This window comes from Hetaerina americana, unplaced genomic scaffold, assembly GCF_022747635.1.
Source record: "Hetaerina americana unplaced genomic scaffold, ioHetAmer1.1.p SCAF_4, whole genome shotgun sequence".
Lineage (NCBI taxonomy): Eukaryota > Metazoa > Arthropoda > Insecta > Odonata > Calopterygidae > Hetaerina > Hetaerina americana.
The window spans coordinates 67,385,533-67,407,893 of NW_027286985.1; positions in this window are offsets into that span (position 1 = coordinate 67,385,533).

The window sequence follows — 22,361 nt, forward strand, 5'->3', positions numbered from 1 at the left end:
ACCACCTCTTCCGACCTCACTCGTGGCGATTTTTGGCGTTTTCCTTCATTGAGGGACACTCTCCGTGGCCTCACATTTTCCAGGCCGCTCCAGGGTCTCTCCAGCAGCAACAGTTCTTCAGCGAGCAACAATGACCCATACAGAAGCGTTCACGGCAGCCTCGGAATCAAGGCGTCGAGAAATGAAAGCGTTCCACGTTTACAGAGAAGTGCTGTTGGACATTAAAAGAAGTTACAACTTTCTGGTATATTTATTTTGTGAGGAAAAATTAGCAGATCTTAGAATGTGAACGCGCCTCGTAAATTCCAATGCGAACACGCTTTACCCATTCACACACTTAATACATTTCCTATTCAACCCGGTTTAGAACATACATGTAGTCAGTATTTTGGCAATAATCCCAAACTACTAAGGTTATTTGAGTGATTATGGATGGATGGATAAGCAAATGAAGGGAAAATTCAATGATATACATAACCTTCTTTAAAAATAGATAATAAGAACGTGCAAATTAATGAGATGTAGAATTATAGAAAATGAAATGATGTGGGTAGTAATAAATCCGAGGCAGGGATCAGCCTGAGGGAGACAAGAAGATCAAGCTTTGAAATCCCATCTGGCATATTTTGTAATGAATAAGATCTACCTACTCTCCAGTTTCCAAATTTAATGGTCAGAATATCACAGGATTTCGGGCACTAGGATTATGGTATTTAACGTCTACCAGGATATCTATGAGAACTCCCTTCAGTAACTTGTCTACATTTTTTTATACATATATATATATATATATATATATATATATATATATCATACTTGTCTAACATATTGTCTGTATGTGATGTGGACGGCATTTTGTATGTGTTGTGGAAGTGTCATTGTATGTAAAAATATTTTGTCTCTTATCAGTTTTTATAGTGCGTGTATATAGTATGAGTAATTTTCGTTGTAAGTGACCAAACTTGACCGTTGCCACCAGGAAAATCTCCTATTTGCAACGTAACTGTAAAATAATAATAACTTGTGCTCGCACCTAATTTAAAAGTGTCGCGAATTTTTTTTTGTTTTAATGAGTAATATGTATATACGCGAATATGTCAAGTTACAAAAAGATTTATTGATAACTGAAACCAACAACGTCTTCATTTATACGTTTTAAATGAGATTTTCATTAATAAATGATCAAGGCGCTTGAGAGAAGATGAGAGTAACGCTGTAAAGTCATCCGTTGGTATAAAAGGAATAGAATATATGTGCTAAGGGATATTGTCAACTAACCATAAAATTAAAAAGATAAAGATATCCTGGGTTGTATTAATGACTTTTTGAATTGTCGTGTTCAAAGAGTGGTGATAGATATAGTTAGCTCCAATGCAAATACAAGTTATGGTGGCCCTCAGGAAAGTGTTATCGGACCTCTTTTATTCCTACTGAACGCTAACGGCATTTACTCCGTATTCACCTGTAAGATACGTTTTTTAATTGCCAAAAATGCAGTGGTTTATCGTGATAGCCATGATTCTGAGGATACAGAGGCTTTATCAGATGACTTTAACGCCATACAACGCTGGTGCGACACGTGGCAATAAGAATGAAACTTAAAAAAGTGCGCAGTCATCATTTTTTGGAAAAAGAGATATTTACTCCCGAACGCATACTGCATTGGGAACACCGAAATGGAATGTGTAGACTCAATTAAATACTTAGGTGTTACCCTCGCACACAATCTTTTCTGGGAGAAACACATACGGGGAACAAGCTAAGAAAAAATTAGGATTTGTTAGAATAGAACTGGGTAAATGTGATGAAAAGGTCGAGGTAAATGTTATCTTTCGCTGGTTAGGCCTCATTTTGAGTATGCGGCAAGTTTATGGGATTCTCACGAAGTTGGATTAATTGCCAAATCAGATCACGAGCAGCTTAGAGGAACTAGATTTGTAAAACGTTGTTATGATAAACTTATTAGCGTATCCAAAATATTAGAGGAGCTAGGCTGGGAATCACTCACGGAGCGAAGGTTAAATTACAGATTGAAGCTCTTGCATTAATTAGAAGGACGTAAATTTAGCAGTGATGTTGAAAATGTACTATTATTCCCATCGTACTGCGGGTAGGAGAGATCATTTAAATAAAATTAGAGATTAAGTGTAGAACAGATAGATTTAAGATGTAATTTTTTCCATGAAAGATAAGGGATCAGAATAGCATTATCCGACCGCGGTAGGGCTATATAGTATTCGGGTCAAAATTAGTCTGGTGTGTATCCCCCCCCTGCTATACACTCTAGCGTTGGCTTGCATGGTACTAAAATATCTAACAAAAATATATAAAATAGCCATTTGGTACTACGAGAGATTCATCAAACATAGAATTACATGAATTTAGAACTCAGAAAGAAAAATGTTTAAGAAGAGAGATATTTAACCATAATATTTTTAGCCGCAACGACTTGATGAAGGTGGTGACAGAAAAGGATATATATTTGAAAAATACATGCACTGGAAAACCATTGCACAATTATCTGTCTTACGTAAAAGGTGCACGAAGCAAATAATGAATATTGTCGCCTATGAATGTATGAAGAGGCTAGACGAGAAATATACAAGACTGGATCATTTGAATAATTAAAGTCTGGGTTAATCAATGCTATTTGTAATGATTGGACGTTTAAAGTAATTGCTTTGAAGCTACTGATACAAAATATTCCTCAAGTAGTCAATTGCAGTGCTGCACCTAAGTTCCTCGTAAATCGATCGATAGTTGTGCTTGAAGCAGTTATGAGAGAATATGAACCGGGTGTTAAAAACCCATTAAATAAATAAGATATCCCATCAAAGAGTTAGCTTTTCAAGTATGCGAGTTCAAAACGCGTAAATTCAAATGCATGTCACACTTCAACAGATCCCGGGATGGCATTAACTAGTGTCTTTTACAGAAACTATGTGGATTCCTGCAATTAAGTTAAATATTCCTTAGGGGATGATTACTAAATATCGAGGAGAAAGCTGATGAAAGATTTATATTCTCTTCGGTTACGCCACTCAATCGGAACAGGCTTCATGTTTATGGACTGAAGAAAAATTCGATTTCAAAATTGGAAGGATTCCAACGAAGAGCAGCTGCATTTGAAAATGCAGTGATGCTCAGGGAAACTTGTTCGTATCCTTTTGAGCTTTATCATGGCGTATCGGGGACACTCCCCCGGTCGTGAGAAGGTGGATTTTTAAGTGATTGGAAATAGAAGTGAAACTCCTTTTGAGGAAATATTTGTTATGCAGTTAGCTGGAGTTCTAAATAAAATTGAAATCATTCAGCAATGATATTTCCTTTTTCTTATCCTCTATTACACTGGAAAATAGGATAGGTAATAGAAAATTAATACTCTACGGGATCTTTTATCCTTCTCTTCGCTTCCACCATTGATACTTTTTGGAAAGACTATAATTAGGAAAAGAACAGAGGTAAAACTTGATACCCGCTCTACAGGACGACTTTAAGGGGTGGCGTGGTTTGAAATACATAAAACAGATGAACTAAGGCTTGCTCTCAGCTAGTCGTCCTAATGACAACCTGACACTACCAGAAACCAGACCCCAAAGAACGTAAGGGTGGTTGGCCACGGTATCTATGCGATCCACTGAAATGTAATAATTCACCTTCATCGGCGGCCTATATTAATTTTAGGGCATACAATTCCGGTGGAATGTTTAAATGAATCTTTTTTCAGGTATCTACGGCTACTGCCAAATATGTTTTAAATGACTTTCACACATTTGTGAACAAGACTACAGCCTATCGACACGCACGCTTGTAATTTCCAGCATGGTCATTCGAACTGAAGTTACAGATGATTCACACTCATTCTACATCTACACTATACCTTGCAAACCGCCGTAAGGGCGTGTGGCTGTCGGTATTAGGGTACCAACCAAATAAGCCGAAATAATATAGTTGGTTAATCGAGATGTTCTTTCACTAGCTATAGTGATTGGTGATTAATGGCACTCAGGAAGTTAAATCTGCCCCAATTAATGTTTCCTACTCGAAAAGGTCTCTAATTGTACGAGATAAAAGCTATTCGAACGGTTTATCTACATGGTACCCTGTAGGTCACCGCTAGGGGGTGAACCATGGGGTGAGTCCACACCAGGCAAAAAAAATCACAATTTGGTAAGACATAAATGTTAGTTACCGAAAATAAATATTAAGTAACGTTCTGGAGCGAATTTCCCTTAACTTCTTCACTGTGGCCTTTCCTACCTATGCTTGTGTACGAATTTCTTTCCGTGGTAGTTTTTGATGTATCTAGCTGATGTTGTTTGAACCCTATAAAACTCCTCAAATACCACCGGTGGTTCCATACTCCTGGTCACATTATAATCTCTCCCCCGTGTCTTCTCCTAACACACATTCCTCTCTCACCAATTGCAGTCGTCTTGTTGACTGAAACATGGACACAGGAGCATTATGCTCTCTTTATATACCGTATAAACTCTCTGAAAGCCATTGGATTGGGGATAAGAGTGATTGCAAAACACTTGACATTTACATTCTCTCAATTTACGTGATAAATTAGCTGGAGAGTCTTTTCTTTGACGTCTTAGGGACAATGGTGATATATATCCATCCGATCAATTCGGCGGGCAACGTCTTTCTCGGCTCAGCTACAAATCACGCTAATGATCGGTTGGAATTTTTTATTTATTTATTAATGTATACCTTACAAGGCACCGCCAGGGTGTATGGAAGGCAGGCAAGTATACACCAGAATAATTTTACCCGAGCATGGCTCTACCGCGGTCGGACAATGTTATTATTATCCCCTATTGCACGTGGAAAAAATGACATCTTAAATCTATCTGTTATACACTTGATATCTCTAATTTTATTGACATAATTTCTCCCACCGTAGTACGATAGGGGTAATAATGCATTTACAACATCACTGCTAAAGGGACCTCCTTCCAATTTATGCAAGAGCTTCAATCTGTAATCCAACCTTCGCTCCTTGAGTAATACGCAGCATAGCTGCTCTACTATTTTGGATACGTTACTAAGTTCATCATAAAAACGTTTTACAAATCTAGCTCCTCTACGCTGTACGCGATCCAATTCGGCAATGAATCCAACTTCATGAGGATCCCATATACTTGCATCATATTCTTCACGAGGCCTAACCAGCGAAAGATAACATATCTCTTCGACCTTTGCATCACATTTACCCAATACCCTTCTGATAAATCGTATTTTTTTGTTAGCTTGTCCACATATTCCCCGTATGTGCTTCGCCCAGAAAAGATTGTGTGCGAGGGTAACACCTAAGTATATAATTGCGTCTACACATTCCATTCCGGTGTTCCCGATGCAGTATGCGTTCGGGAGTAAATTGCTCTTTTTCCAAAAAATTATGACAACGCACTTTTTTTTAAGTTTAACTCTTATTGTCAAGTGTCGCACCAGCGTTGTATAGCATTACGGTCATCTGACTAAGCTCTCGCACCTCTAGGATCACGGATATCACGGTAAACCACTTCATCGTCGGCAAATTAACGCATCTTACTAGTGACTTCGGAGTCAATGTCGCTGGCGTAAAATCGGAATAAAAGAGGTTTTATGACACTTTCCTGAGCAAAACCTGAAGTATTTAGCATTAAAAGCCATGTGGTCACTAATTCCTTTCATACAAGTTTCTATAGTTGAGACTTTTTCGGGAATATTCGTTGCTAACAAATCAAGAATAGTATCGCCCCTAGTTGGTGAAGTGACAAGTTGATGCAAGGAGTTCAACGTAAAAGAATTCAATAGCGAATCGCAGATATGTTTTTCTTTACCGCCCGTTTTAAAACTATAAGTGCTCCAGTCAATAGATGGGACATGGAAATATCCAGCGATTATAGCGTCGCGATCATTGTGTTGGAATAAAAATCCTTTGACTTGCTGATTCAATTCCACTATTGAATTTTCTCGGTCAACTTGCAGTCTGTAAAATGCGCATTCAATAAATTCTTTTGGATTGAGGGCTTTTAATTGAGCACCAAAGGCTTTCCAAACCATTACCCGGAATTACCTCAGCCCTGCTGACGGAAGATTTTTTAACTGCGATAAAGACACCACCCCCGATTGTATTTGTTCTGTCATTTCCGTAAATGGAAAAGGATTTTGGGAAAATTTCACCGTCGACAATATCAGTGGATAACGAGCTTTCCATCCCAATAATTATATCTGCGCCTGTGCTTTGAATAAGGTGATGATATTCTGCGACTTTGTTTTTTAAACTTCGGTAATTTACTACCAATACAGATAATGTTCCCTCGATTTTACAGTTTTTTGAATTCTTAAAGAGGATTATCTTCTCATTAATATTGAAGGGAATAATAATAATGAAGGATAATGAGGAATTATGATAGGCGTGGCTCGTTTTGATTTTGATTTTTTTATGAACGGGTGATATATGGTGCGTAACGCCCATTCATAGATGTATCTATGAAATATAACCGTAGGAGCAAGTGAAATTTAATTCTCCTTCTGACATCGAAATTAATTCGTAGATGAGAATACGCCTAACTTCAAAGTTTCGTGCTTACCGCACGATGAAATGTGTACGAAGGCGTCTTTTTCCCTCATTTTTGGTTGCTGTTATCATTTTGCTTTGAAAATGATTATTTTTTTCGCGTAAATTATTTCCTGGATTGTTTTGCACTCGTGCTCCACGCAATGGAAGTACGTCGTGCATTATTAACGGTTTTAATATTTTTCTCGGACGGAATTGAGGCCAGACCCATGCTTTTTTTCCCCTCTGACCTTCCTCATTTTATTATCCTTACATGCGGGATAGTTCAACGCACTGAGCTTATAACCCATCATTTTCGTCTGTGTCATTTCCGCTGCAAATCTTTTATGTACAGCTGGGATTAAATGCCGGTTGCGCAAATGAACTCCCTTCATTAGCTCGAGGCTGATTTGAATCGAATCAATCAGAGTTTCTCATGCACATCCCTTCTCGGAAAATGATATATTTAGCCAGCATTTCGGGCGAAAAACGCGAACTCGGTCCTTGGATGGAGATGTACATACATAACTCAGTGTCCGCTCTAATGATGTCACGAATCACGAAGGTGAAGAGTGAATTAATGAATTTTTGTGGGACGATTTCTGAACTCTAAAGAGCATCCCAAAGTTCCATTTGGTAATTTTTACAGAAAAAACCTCTTATAATATTGATTTCGTGCTATTTTCTTTATTGAAGATAGGTTTCGGATGGCCACCGACTTAACCTCGCCACGTTTCTTAGCTGCGTCAAACAAGACAATGTTGCACCTCACACACACATCAACCTGTTCAATTCCGCATACATTCTACATTCCTTCTTTCCGTACAAAATGCCTAATCTTTTCTTTTCTCTTCCGCTCTTGCCTAACGTTCTCCCGACTATCACGGTCTTGAATATTCCATCGCTTATCAAAATACTCGGCACCCTTTTCGTTTTTCCTTTGGAGCTACGTCTATCATCTTGCTTCAATGGTCATGTCTCCGAGACGCACACACCCACAGCTCATATTTGGGTTTTCGCTAATCTTTTCTTAACATCCTTACTCAACCTCTTTGTCATCAACTCCTTCCTCCTTGTGAAAGATTCCTTGGCTAACACAATCCTTCTTCTGGTGTTCCTACTACTTTGTGCATCTTGGTCCATTTATAAGATCGGTAAATAGTTCTACCTGCTCTAATTTTTACCCTCCAAATTCAACGTTTAACTCAGCCTTCACCCTTCTTGAAAACCTCATAACCTTTGAAATTTGATATTCTTTGTCTTGAATATACCGTCTACATTTTGGAAAGGATTGAAAATTCATGGATTGAAAAATTACAAACATATTTAATCAACTACAGAAGATATAAAGTAAATGAATAGGCAACATGGGGTATTACAAGTTGATGTTGACAATTGCAAATACAAATCTCAATTCACAGTTAACTTATTAATGATTATCATATATTAATACTAGTGTATCTATGATCTAAATATTTCCAATTTATATTGTCCGTTAACTTAATATTTCACCGTATAATATAACTAGGCCTTTTCATGCAAATTTCTATATTTATCTCGATTTTCCCGAGATAATCTCGAATGCCGTCAACTGGATGTGATGTTTCCGATGTGACTTCTCTATCTGACTAATTCACTATCATTTTCACAAGATGATTCCGGCGTCAATTTTGCCTCTTCATCTTTCTGTGGTCCCTATTTCCATATATCCACCGATCGGAAATCACTCATTATGTCTCACAAATTGAGTGCCTTCTCCCAAGTGTGCTTACATTACAAGGAAATTTCAGATTAGATTAAAGCGTTGACTAACGAGCCAGAATTGATCAGTTATATCAAAAATAAAACATATACTTTTGGCTATCCAAGATCCCAAAGCGATTTACCAACTCAATTACGTTTTCTATTCTGTCCAAGTGCATCGTTTGAAATTCACATCTGAATGTGAATCCAAACACATTAATCAATCTGATATGTTTCGAAAATTTCTCTAAATCTTTCCGGTATACCATTTGGGATAATACTAACATCCAAAAACTTAGCATCTACATCCACGCCAGATCCTGCAAGTCGCCAAAGAGACGTCTGGCAGTGGGACTTTCAGTAGCTGAATGGGTGTTTGAGGTTGGTTACTGGTTCGCATTTAGGTTAACTGACCGTAGTTTTTCCGTAGCTTAGCCATGTTTTTGTTGTGATAATGAATCGTTCGAGGAAAAAAATAAAGATCTTTCGAATCTATTAATGCTCACTTATCTCATCTGAAGGTTCAATCCGCCGATGGAAGTCTTAATGATTAATCGGTGTAATGAGTCAAATCCAGTGCCCTCTACCTTTCCAATAGTCTTAGTCTCGCTTGCTCCCTTCGTTATCGGAGAGACTCCCATTCTAGTTCCTCTATTTTAAACCATGAATGCGCTTTGGTCAGTTGTTGTCGAAAGGGTACTAAAGATAAAATATATTCTTGTAAGTATTCCGGTACCTGCTATAAATAGGTTCTTCATTCAAGATGCATCACCCTGTCCTCTCCTCTAATTCTCAGGTACCTCTCTCCCTCCCTCGCTCCCAAAGTTATTGTCCATGAGGCCAAAAACATTGATTGTGGTTGATCTTTTCAACGCGCTAATTAATCAATTACTCTTACTTTGAAATACCTACGAGGCTCTGGATATGGCATTTCGAGATGGATTTCAACATAAAGACATTCATTCTTCTATATTTCATGTTATAAATTGTAAATATATACATACAAATAAAAAAAATATACATATATATATAACAAACTTGGACAGCAAAAAACAATATAAGAACACAAAAAAGAAGAACGCTCACGCGTTATATCTTGACAATTTCGACGGAATTCAGTTCCGTCTTCATCGGAAGAAATAGAAGTCATAGAAGTTATATATATATATATATATATATATATATATATATATATATATATATATATATATATATATATATATATATATATACACAGGGTTCGTCCGGAAAATAAGTGTACTGATTTTTTCCCGCCGCTCCAGGCGCGCCCAGCACCGTATATAATTATATCCAGTCCATATATAATCCGTTTTTATTCTTTCATTATTTTAAGCTCCTACTACAGTATGACACCCAAATGAAATTACATGGAATGCGTGGTTTTGGAGGCGTGAAATTATCCGTTAAATCATCTTGCCTTTCCCCGACAGATTATTTCAAGGCAAAGCAATATTAATCAACGCATACGAGGTCATAAAGCGGCGTTTGCCTTCACCAATCAAGAAATTTCCTTGGAAATTTCGGCCAGTACCTTTCTTCTTCACCACTCTCCGCAAGGTTGAATTTAATTTACAGAGTAACAACTTATTAAGAATGCTTATGTCCATTCTATTTTGGTAAAAACCCTTGAAATCGATCACCGAAAGGCGTGAGATGAAAACTTGTGCAAACAAAAGTAATTATTCCGCATTGACATCCTGAAAGTCACCTCTAGAGCTTTAGGGGCACTAATCTGGGCATGTCTGATCTGAATAATACGATAGCTGTTCAATAAAGAGTGATCATATTATTTTTATTCGCATAAAATATTGTGAAAAATTTCATTTTATGTTCTACCATGAACGTATTTTTAACATTTTTGCATATGTGTTCAATTTTAATTGACTCCAATTATTCCACGATTATCTATCACAATGGTATCGGCGGTGTTAATGTTCACTTTCGTAGCATTACCTTGAGCAATGACTGAAACTCTGGGTCCACCTTCCTTTGATATTGATTGTCTTCCTTTTTAAACATATAAGTCCATCTTCTAGATTCACTATAGGGAAGATCAGACTCTCCATAAGCCTTCTGGATGTTTACATAGGGATCGTCTGAAAAGTGCTTGAGGTGAATTCAAAATTCCAATGCAAGCGTTAAGTTTTACCGCGTAAGTGTTTAGCGGTAAAAATGGTATGATCACTCTTTATTGAACTGTATTACATATCAACATTTTGGTTAGAAACTAAAATAAAAGTTGTATTAAAAGCGATGGAAGGTACTCGGGTTAAAAATAGCCTTTAAATTTATATAAATGTTCTTTAATACACGGATAAAACGAGACGTGCAGCTTGCTATTAGTGGTTGTGAAACAATTAGATCTTTAAATAAAATAACTCAGAGGTCATAGGTCAAGTTATGACCCCCGTATCAAGCAATGACGATATTCCTATCGTAGACTCATCATATGTTACTAGCGTGCCAGAAAATAAATACAAAAATTGGTACAAACATATATACTCGTATATATAAGATATAATAATGCATGTTTATATATATATATATATGTATGTATATATATATATGAATTATATATATGTATTATATTATATACATGTTTTTATATATGCATAATATTGGTCGCGGTAGTCCAAGGGGTGGAGCGTTGGACTACTGACCGGAGGGTCCCGGGTTCAATTCCCGGGCAAGCCTCTAGGCACCTGCACCTCCACCTAAGGTATTTGATTTTTCGGGTGCCAGATCTTCCTGGGAAACTATAGTTGGCACAGGGAAATGAACGACCCCCCCTACCCTGATGTGTGAATTTCACACGCCGTCGGGCTTAGTACTGGGTGAACTCTACCATCACCTACTACACCGATCTTCGGGTTGATTACTGTGCTCATGGTTTTTTTATGCATTATATATATATATATATATATATATATATATATATATATATATTCAAAATTCTTGCTTCAAGAAAGATGAATTAATTTTATTTACTTCCTATGTTTATCATACTGTAGTTTCAATTAACCAGGTCCAAATTCAAGTATAATTTATGTCTAACGGGCATTAATCACTCATCATATAATCAACAATGAGCTAAATTTGCTGCAAAAATGGCTAGATTCCTAATTTTTCCACGAAACAAAGAAAAAAGCAAATTTCTAATTATCGTGTTAAATAATGAAATAGCACACTTATTTATGATTCTATCAGTTATTAGGAAATAAATTATTTTCTGCAAGGAAATTTTAGTATTGTCTGCGTCTCTCATGTGGTGAATTTCAAATTATGCTAACAAGGTATCTTCTTCTGCTGTATTCTCTGCTTCTCCTTTGGTATTTTCAAGGACCTTAGCACAAACTAATCCACATCTAAGGATCTGAGTTGAAGAGCATGTAGTGACCATTTTCACTAACGTGTGAAGGTACGAGTACTTGAATACACTATTTTACGAGACTTTTTTCTTTTGGGCACGTCATACTTGGAAAGGATTGAGTTTGAGGAAATGCGGGTAATTGAGGAAGTTGAAAAGATAGATTTATGAATTTAGAAATTCAGAAGGAAATGCGAGTGAAGGGGTGGGAAGGGTACCAGCGTAAGACGAGTTGGGGTGATGAGTTCGGTGCGCATTCCAGAGTCAGTACGTGGCTTTTATAAGCATCTAATAAGGGATCTGGAATGCGACCAGTAAAGAGAAAATTGGAAACGCAAACGTCACGCTCGCTGGACATGCTTCCATTTTCCCCTTTCCCATTTACCGTACCCTACTTTTATTGCCAATTAAAAGTTAGCAAACTATGCCCATTATTACATTCCCAATGAATGATATTTTGCGATGGTAGATGATCTTGTGGAAGGGAGTAATAAAAAGGAAGATATGATACCACACATCATTAGATTGTCGTTTTCGTGTAATTCTATAGGGGCTTGCGTTGGGAATATCTGAGAGGAAGAAATTTTTATGAGAATCGAAAATATTTGAAACGCATTCAATTCATATATTTTTTTCATTGTCCCGAAGCTCTCATTCACTCATGCAAATAACTATTACCGTTGGAAACGTATTTTTTGGATAAAATGGCTTTGATATTTTTCCTAGTGTTTCTTCAGGGACAGATTCATTTCTCGTAGTTGAAGTTTTATTATGGAAGGTATTGTCTCAACATGAAAGCAATTTGTCTAATTATTCTCGAATTCTACAAGATGTTTTTTTTTGAAATTACATGGTACTTAAAGGAATACGAGTATTCATGATTTTACTACATTTATCAAAATTATGAAATATCACTTGCTCATGCAAAAAATATCTCTTCGTACTCGGCGTGTGTGTTCTCATTCAAAGTTTCCTTCATATCACATTTAACTTTCCGCCTTGAGTTCAATAAGAACATTTTCAACATTTATCTGTAATTAGTTGATTTCAATCTCCCTCAATGTAATTCCAGAGGTCATCCCTCTCGTTCTCTAAATGTCTCGGTTTAGAATGCCTCCAAGGTTTCCAGCCTTAATTATAATACCGTTTTTCCTGGAGCCAAAATAACGGTATACACGAATAACGTGTCATCCTCAAAATCACGAGTCATTACGTGAAGATATACAAAGATCTCCACTCAGTACGTTGAAGAAGGCTGGATATTGGAGGAACATAATATCCGTTCGTAATATGTGTAATCCAGCGCTTAATAGCCATTGCAGTTAAGACTCCATGTCCCCTTCCAGAAATATGAATCGGTGACTGCATTACCAGAGCGACTCTTTTATGTCCATACCTCGACGTGCGGACTCTATTTTTAAACTTAAGCCCAAGTGCTTCAGTCGCCCTTCTGCCAAATGGAAACCAAAGACGGAGGAGAGACGGGAAAAGGGATGGAATCTGACATGGTAAGTTAGGAGAGCATCACATTTGCTGGGGTAGCTCATATTCATCTTAATATCTTAATATCGGAATGGCTTTTGCGTCATCATGTAATGGATATTTTTTGTAAATTGATTGGTAAAATCTATATGATCTCAAGGGTCGAATATCTTCGAAAAGACTACGTTTCTACACATGACTAGAAAAACTTGTGCAATTTCTTCAATTGTGAGAAATAGGAATCGTTGATTCTACATTAATATTATACCGGAATTCAAAATTATTTGCTTTGTACATCATTTTATATCGATGAATAATTTTGGTAGTCATATAGACGCCGCTCCGGAAATAACCATACAAATTTGTTGATCCTCCAAATAAAATTTTACAATGTATTTTGTAAAAATTTACAGACAGCTTGCCTATTTCCCCATGCGGTCTTGACAATCTGGTAACATCCACTTCCTAATTTGAATTTTGCCTTTAACACAATATCTTTCGACTATGCTTTTTCAAAGTATGAGGATTGAAGACGAATATTGTGCATTTATAGCTATTATAATTTTTAGTTTAGTCTAACCCTCTCTGATATTTCACTCCAGTGTGCGCATGTCACATCTGTGAAGAAAACGTGGAGTCAAATTCGTTTTTCATACGAACGTGAAACAGAAACATTCTTTCCGACTCGCGTGTGCATAACTGATGTTTTCATTCTTTATCAGCAGAGAATCCACGTCTGCGTTAAGCTTAAAGAATTAGCACTATGATACACCACTTTTCTACTTCAATTTTTTTTTTAAACTGTCAGTCCATGACAGTTATTAATATTCACGTAATTTCTGAAAAAAATGGATTATAATTTACCATCACTGGTTTAAAAAATTGAGTACCTAAGAATTAATTCCTCATTCTCTCTCACCTTAACCATTCGTCACGTAGCAATTCATATTTTATGCGTTTGAAATCGAAACCTTGGCCGTAGAAATTAATGTTGTATCTCTTCCGTCCAACTGCTGCTAGGTGCATGATCAATATTCCGCGTTAAAAAAAACCCGGTCATTGTCTCAATGAACCCGTCCGTTCTAATTTTACCTCAAAGCGACTCCCTTCGGCCAGTGACCCCGTTATACCTCGAAGCCTCGCAAACGAGGTCTTTCTCCGCCAGAGCACTGACACTGCTAACGTCCTTATAACTGTCGTGTCAATTGGTGATTTCTGGTTGATGTTTACTGGAGATAAACGGGCACTTTTTTCCAGATTGTATTCTGGGTTATTTGAGCCCCTAATAGGCTTACAGTGGCAAACGAAATAACATTTGACACCGTACAGAAAACGCAAATAATTCCTATGCTATTTAGGTTGAAATAATGCTAGAGAATTTGTTGTCTCAGGCGTAACTTTATGAAATTTGCATAAAATATTCAAATGAAATAATCGACTTTTTAATTCAACACTCTTTATTTAAAAAAACACGACCCCAGTTTCGACGTTGAACGTCATCATTAGTTTGATGATGACGTTCAACGTCGAAACCTGGGTCGTGTTTTTTTTAAATAAAGTGTGTGGAATGAACATGTCGATTATTTCATTTCAAATGTTGGAGAAATAATACCCGTCAACAAGCTTAAGACGACATGCTCATTTTTATTTTATCACTTGACGCATTGAATTTCTGTTCACGATGAAGTTGGGAAGTGTCGGGACACTTTATTCTGTAATTGTAAGTTGATGCAGTGTGCTCGTAATTATCATATACATCTACTCAATACCCCGCAAGCCTCCGCGAGGGCGTGTGGCGGGGGTGTTAGGACACCACCCGTAATTTAGAAAAGAAAAAAAACACCTTTAAAAACCACAAATTCATACACCCACAAAGAAAACATGGCATAGATTCATGCAAGAACACTCTCACCCCACACACATGCAAACACTCAGACTGCCAACGAACATACACCTGAAAGTATACCTAACATCTTTGCAATGTTTATTTGTTCCGACTTGTAAATTCAATGTTTTTAATATTTCTAAAGTGACTTCGGTTGCTTACTATTATGATTTCTGATTGTTCTGGGAAAGAATGAGTATGTGTATCTATCTGTACTGGAATATATCTCCCTTATGTTATCTTTGTGGTCTGATCTACCTAAGTAGAGTGGAGCCATTATAATTCCTTCAGTGTCATAGTTAAACTCGTTTGTTCTGAACCTTTCTAAAAGTCTAAGCCTCGCTTGTTGTCTCCGCACTTCAAGTGGTTCCCAGCCTTAATCCCCTAAGAGACCTGTCACACTTGTGTTCTTATCATAACAGTTTTTAACGAATCTAGCGGATTTTCTCTGGACTTTATTTAATTATTTTTGCCAAATTTTCTCCCAAGGATCCCAAATACTTGCGGCATATTCCAAATGAGGTCTAACTAGAGCAAAATAACACCTCTCTTTAACTTTTTCATTACATTTCCCCACCACCCGTTTTATGAAGCAAAGTTTCTTTAAAGCTCATCCGCATATTGTCCTGATATGTGCTCCCCATTAAAGGAGTGGTGTTAGAACAACCCCCAAATATTTAACTTAATTGGCCGTAGCCAGCACTGAACCCTCTATTTCGTAGTTTATGTCCTGTTCGCCACTTCCTTCCATCATCATCATAGTTACACATATGAAAGGTGGGTTCTACTGATTGGTTAGTGACTGTTTCACTTGCTCAAAGTGGTGAACTTTCAACTGTGGCCCCATAAACAGTACGGCCTCAGGATTAACATGTCCCCTTTTTTTAAATCAACAGTCATAAATGCGTTTTTCTATTAATGATTTTGTTCAACAATATTTTTTCTGTCTTCATTTCGTCCAAAATGCCTATTCACTTCCTTCCACTTCCACGCTTACCTTTTAGTCTCCCTTCTAAACGCGGCCTCATAACATCCCATCGCCTTTCATCTCCTCTAACCACCTTTTCTTCCTTTTTCGGATTTCACGTGGCGACTTCCTCTCTTCTAAGACGCTTTAAACTGCGACGTCAGGCTTCCACTCTGGCCAACTTATTTTCTCCATTCTCAGATCTCAAAAACCTCGCTAATCCTCTTGCTTCAAATATCAGGTTTCGGATCCATGCGGTGCTACATCAGATATTAAGGCTTTCGCTAATCTCTTCCTCACGTCTTTACTTAGCGTAGCTGTCATCAATTCCCTTCTTGGAAATGCTTCTTTCGCCAGCACAATTATCTCTAACAGCTGAAGTTATTTTCCAACAAAAATACTGCCGATTAATGTGAATTTTTCAATCTTCCTTAGTTTATTCATTTCTACAGAAACGTTTCACTTACTTTTCCTACTTTTTGACCTACTAATTATTTTTTTAATGATTAATCTTCATCCCACGATTCTCGCATTGATACTATAGGGCACTAAACAGTAATTGATAACCTTGTGTTCGTAACATCATTGGTTTAATTAACGACAAATTTTTGTTACAATTGTAGGAGTGTCATCTCTTATTTTTCCGTTTTAAGCACGAACTGTGTGAGAGAAGGGGAAATATAGAAATATATTCCCAGAAAGAGATAAATTTATTTACGGAGTGCTGGATAGTGTGATAATGAGGCTCTGTGTTAGGTATTATATATATATATATATATATATATATATATATATATATATAATTTTATATATACGAGTATATATAATTTTATATATATATATATATTTGCTAATGGACAAAGCTGGAGCACTGAACTCAAAGCTCCGGAAAATAGGTCAATGATTGAACTCAATATCGCTTTAAAAATACCCTGTTCTAACCATTTGGTCCTCTAATTAAAGCATGTGTTTATTAAAAAAATGAATATCCTAGTCCATTAAGGATGCTTAAATATAATTTAATTGCCCATAGTGGGTAAAATGTGAAATAAGTTTATATTTAATGTTTTTATTGTAAATTTGGAGTTATGTTAAAGGAATACATTTTCCAGCTTTTCCCTTACTATCACTAAACCATAAGCCCTATATTATTTGACAAGGTTACTCTCGTGAGTTTTAAACCCCGGATCTTATGATACTGTTCTTCTGCCTCCGGGACCAATGAACATGGACGCATTAATTCTAATGGAGTCATATAATCTAATTATGCCTCTGCAACTGAGCAATAATTTACTTTAATCCAAGAGCTTTACCGAGACATGATGGATCTCAGATTAATTAAAATGCTCCCATGTTCCACGGTCACTGGAATGTACATGCGCGGCATAAGGAAATGAGGGCGGTTTTCGAAAATATAAGCGGCGGAATCATTTTTCCTCGTCGCTATATTTTCTAACGCAGGCAGAATAATTCAACTTGTCGGCTTGAATTTCCTTACTAGCCTTGCGAGCGGTTAATTCTTACCTAAGCTTGTCAGGTACATGACTCAATGGTCGCTAATGCATATTAGAGCTCGGCTCATGAGGTCGTTCTGCAGCTACTGGTCTTGAGGAGAGGGTTGTTTGATTATCGTTTGAAATAAGCGTAGGAGCACGGAATGAAAATCCAAAGGAAATCCAGTACGTAGCTCATTTTTATCGAAAGTCAGCCGGTAATAAAATTTGAAGTAGGAAATAACTCTCCAGTAAGTTCACCCATGGGCATACTATAGAATCCAATCAATTTAAACTCCTAATTAGACGAATGCCGAATGACGAATGACGAAAATTGAACATTTTACAAGTATTTAAGGATCGATTTAGCCTAGTTGTATTCAACATAGGTACACACAACGTTTTATAATGACTACGGTACGTTTCACATTTTTTTTCGAGAGCTCAGGAGACTTTTGATACTTTTGCAGAGGGATGAAGCCTCTTCCAGAACCGAACAAAATATATCTCTTCCATTTTAGGATATTTCCTCCCTGCCTAATATTCCTCCATGTTCTGTATTTAAAGGGAGCTTTACTTTTCGGTATCCCTCGGTAGTCTTTGAACGCTCGTCTTAACGACAGCATGTCAAAATCTTAATCCTATGCCATTTCAAAAGCTAGTCCAAGATAATAAAAGCGTGGCACACCCAATAAGTATGCTAGTACTGAAGTTCATTCCTGGTTTTGAATGATACTAAGCATGTAGTAATTGTTCTCTATGGACAAGGCAATCCTGGATGGAATAGTAGTTTCACCATCCTTCATATACGCATTTCCTCTTTCGTGATTATTTGTATCCACCACGTTCGACCAAAGACTCACTAATCCTCTCCGTCGAAGGCGGATTCCTTGTGTACCCCGCATGGCATACGTCCATATAGAATGCATACCTCACCATATGTAGGTCGTTGGGTGTGTGTTGTCACCGAGGCTGAAAGAGCCAACACGTGCCTGAACCGTGCCAGGTGAGGAGGGGATTGACGGTGGAAGGGTGTGGGGAGGGTCGGTCGTCGCTGAAGGGGGTTTGTTTGGAGGCGGTGGAAGTTGGAAGGGAGTGAAAATGGCCGGGTTAGGGAGGGGGCGGAGTGGGGGAGGGCAGGTAATAGGCGTGCCATCGTCCAGGTCTTCCATGGAGTTGTACACTTCCCGGCGAGAGAAAGGTTCCTTCCTCCCCCTAAAGCAGCCCATCGTCTTCCTGGGAGCGCCATTAATAGTCCACTTAATTAAAAGTTTAACCTCTAGTCAGGCACGTTCGATGATTAATATATGAGAAAGGAAGGAGTCGACGATTGAAATTATTTATGTGAATTTTCAATATCGCATTATTTTTTTAAATACTATTTTTAAAACCCAGTGTTAATTGTAACTAAGCCCACCATTGTAACAATTAAGAACTGTTAATTATTTCACGAAAACTGATATGCCGTTTTAATACTACTTTGAAAGGCCAAGTGACAGCGGGAGAGAATGTTATGACGTTGAAGGTTATGATGTTTGACGCCCTAATCTGGGCCCTAGGCTGGGATTAGTGGTATTAAAGCGTAGATGGTGGGAGATGAACAGGAAGAAACATAAGGCCTTATATTTCAAGTTAAATAAACATACCTATAACAAGAACTTTATTAAATCTATCAAGTGATTACTTTGTTACTCCGCTGCAACTTGTAAATTAGTTGAATATATTTTTTCCCATATTGGTGCGTCAGGCGTACTCGATTCCGTGTGCCTTTTCGTACAGTCATCATAAAATATTCACTACCCTACCTTATTGTAGAGATGGATTTGAATGTTTCACATGCAAAGAAAATGAAATATACAAGTGGTATTATTTGCTATTCATCTTTGGTTCAGTCTGCATATATTGGGGTTACAACCCACTTTGTCTATTTTGATATTGAACTTTTGAAAGATGCTTTGCCACGTCGTGGTTTATCACACAATTGCATCCGATGACTTTCATTTTTAATTTGATTTTCATTTTTAAAGTGAGATAACTTTAGTATACATTATTTTAACAATAACTTACAACCATGCCAAAGAGACTTTCATATGAATATCATTTTAACAGTGTTTGAAATATTAACGATTTGATAATTTGTACCTCAAATAGGTTCAAACATAATATCAATCCATCAAAAAACCTGAAAGGCTCATTCATTGTCTGTTACTAAACCACTCCTAAAATCACATGTACAAGCCACGGCAGATATTTCGCTGTCATTATTCTGAACGAGATAATAGCTTTAGAATATTGTTTTTTTATACAACATTCAATTTTTACTCCTGTTTGTGAAATGATTGTTAATTGTTCGTGATAGATGGAAATCTAACAGTTAATATTAAAGGAAGCCAATGCCTTCAAAAGAACTTCACATATCACCTTCAAATTAACCGCAAAATGACGTCTAACATTGGTCGAAGTATTAAACGATGTGTGTGATTGCTAAGCAAGTTTTAGGACTGTTTTTTTCGCGAAAAAATAGTTTGCTTGTATGTTTGTCGTCCTGCCTGCTAGATTCATTAATTGACTGCTATGGGAACCAATTTGAGAAATTATTCCTTATCGATGATAAAGCAGTGAGTGATGCCTCACTGGCTTGGCACAGGTTCGCCCTTAATGTTCTCGGCATCATCTCGATCCTTTACGTTGCGCTACACAGATGAGTCCGTCCCGAACGCAAAACGATTGCAATTAACATGAGCACCTAGTAGTCAACACGTTGTGTTAACCTCATGCAAAAGTTACAAGCACTCAGGGTGATTAGCAATTCCGTAATTGTGACATTGGGTTCCCGCACATATTAATGATCACGGTCACGATTCAAATCATGCTAATGGCATGGTTATTTTATTATTATTTATTCGTTTTTAGTTCAAAATAATCAGTGAAAAGAAACATTAATAATTAATGGTTATCAAAATGGCCATAACCGTAATGCCACGCTATGGTATTATCCGACGGAGTAAATTTTGCCTAGTGGCTTCACATCCAAACTTTTAAAAGTTGTGTTGAAGGTGTTCGTTCCAAAAAAAATCAAATTTTAGATTTAAATTATTAATAGCCTTAACTTTTTAAAATATGCTACCATTTCTTATCAAGTGGTATTATATTGCTGTTTTGTTTTGGATGCTGGATTTTCAAAGGCTACCAATGTCCTTGGTACTCGTTAAAATTTGGCTAAAATATTTTAGAACAAAGCATGAGTTCAAAATTCTGGTAGCATCAACTTCCACCAATCAATTAAATCACTAATTAAAACGTTTAAGAAATTGTTGCACAGTACAAAATAATAATTTCAGTGGAGTCGTCTGCTAATGCTCACGCATATGCGAGAATTTCACAACATCGAAGATATGGGTCGCTTATCACGGTCTAGGCGAAGAGTTTTTCGCTCTGAAATTATCGCAAAAGAGCCTTGATGACACGGACGGTACCAACGAAGTCGGAATTCGGGTGTAAAATCCGCTAAATAGGTACTCTAAGAATGAAATTCCCCATGCAAGGTTTTATTTTTAAAAGATCGATACCAAAAACATTTCTGTCAATATGATTCAGGTAGGGTTAGCATTCCAGCTATGATCAGAAGGAAATTAATCTAATTGCAAGTCACTACCCATCACTATTCAACCACGGTACTTGTCTCAGTTCCCTGTAAATGTTATTGAACTAAACCAGATTTTAGATATATGCTTGCTTACTCTTAGTAGCTCTTTTGCAGTGACCATGAAAATTTTTTACGGTTCTCATTTCAAAGATTACTTTCGTAAATGAAATGAAAAATATTTGCCCGATTTAATTCAGTACAGCTCCCTCAAGTGTCGATACTCTAATCTATTGATATTATCATTAATTCACTCACGCTCCGTACGTTAAAAACATATAAAACTGATGTGATTCACAATGTATTTCTATTTTTGCTAGCTAAAATGATCTATTAAAAGAGTTATTTTCGATTTTTTTCAAATTACGAAATACATCTATACCTAAAACCAATTGGTTAGATCTAACTGAGGCATAATCTCTGCAAAATGTCGAAGCGTGGTTCCTAGATTGATTTTCAATTTACATGAATCGAAATTTGAACCTTGGCTATACTTAATATATTTATTAGCTTAAAATCACTATTGCATTGAGCGCTTATCACTTCCAAATATTTGGAAGTTATTATTAAACTGTAACTATCTAGGAATAACCCAAAATAATATATACTTGCCTACGATCTCATCGTATGCTCTCCTCTCGTTCATTTTCGTTGTTAGTTTAACGCTGCGGGAAAGTTCAGCGATTAATGAATATTATTCTCAGAAGGCAAAGAGAGAAAAATCTTCGAAGAAATGTAATGCGGTTTAATAAAGAGGAGGAGGTATAATGAGAGTTTTGTTCTCCGTTATTAATCAAGATTGAAAGTTCCATCATAGCAATAGCGGGGATGAGTGAGGTTTAAATTCCTCAATTTGTATGTAAATTGCAAAACGTAAAGAAGGAAATTGCAGATTCTGGCGGGTCTCCTTAAGGCGTAATAATGGACCTCGTAGGTCATAGAGGTCAGGCTATAAAAGGTTAGTGTTGTCCTCTTACCGGAAGGGTCGGGTTTCATAATCCTACAGAGAATGATGCGCCTTCCTGGGAATTAAAATTAACTTCGTCGTTCGTTTTGGAGGAACTTTACAGAGTTCAAAATTTTGTTTACCGAATAAGACTAAATTGCCGGGTATCATGCACACGAAGATGTTTCCGCGTATGATTATAATTGTCTTGTTCTCTTCTCTACCAGTTGTCGGGCCCTAAATTAATGAATTTTTCATTTCGCT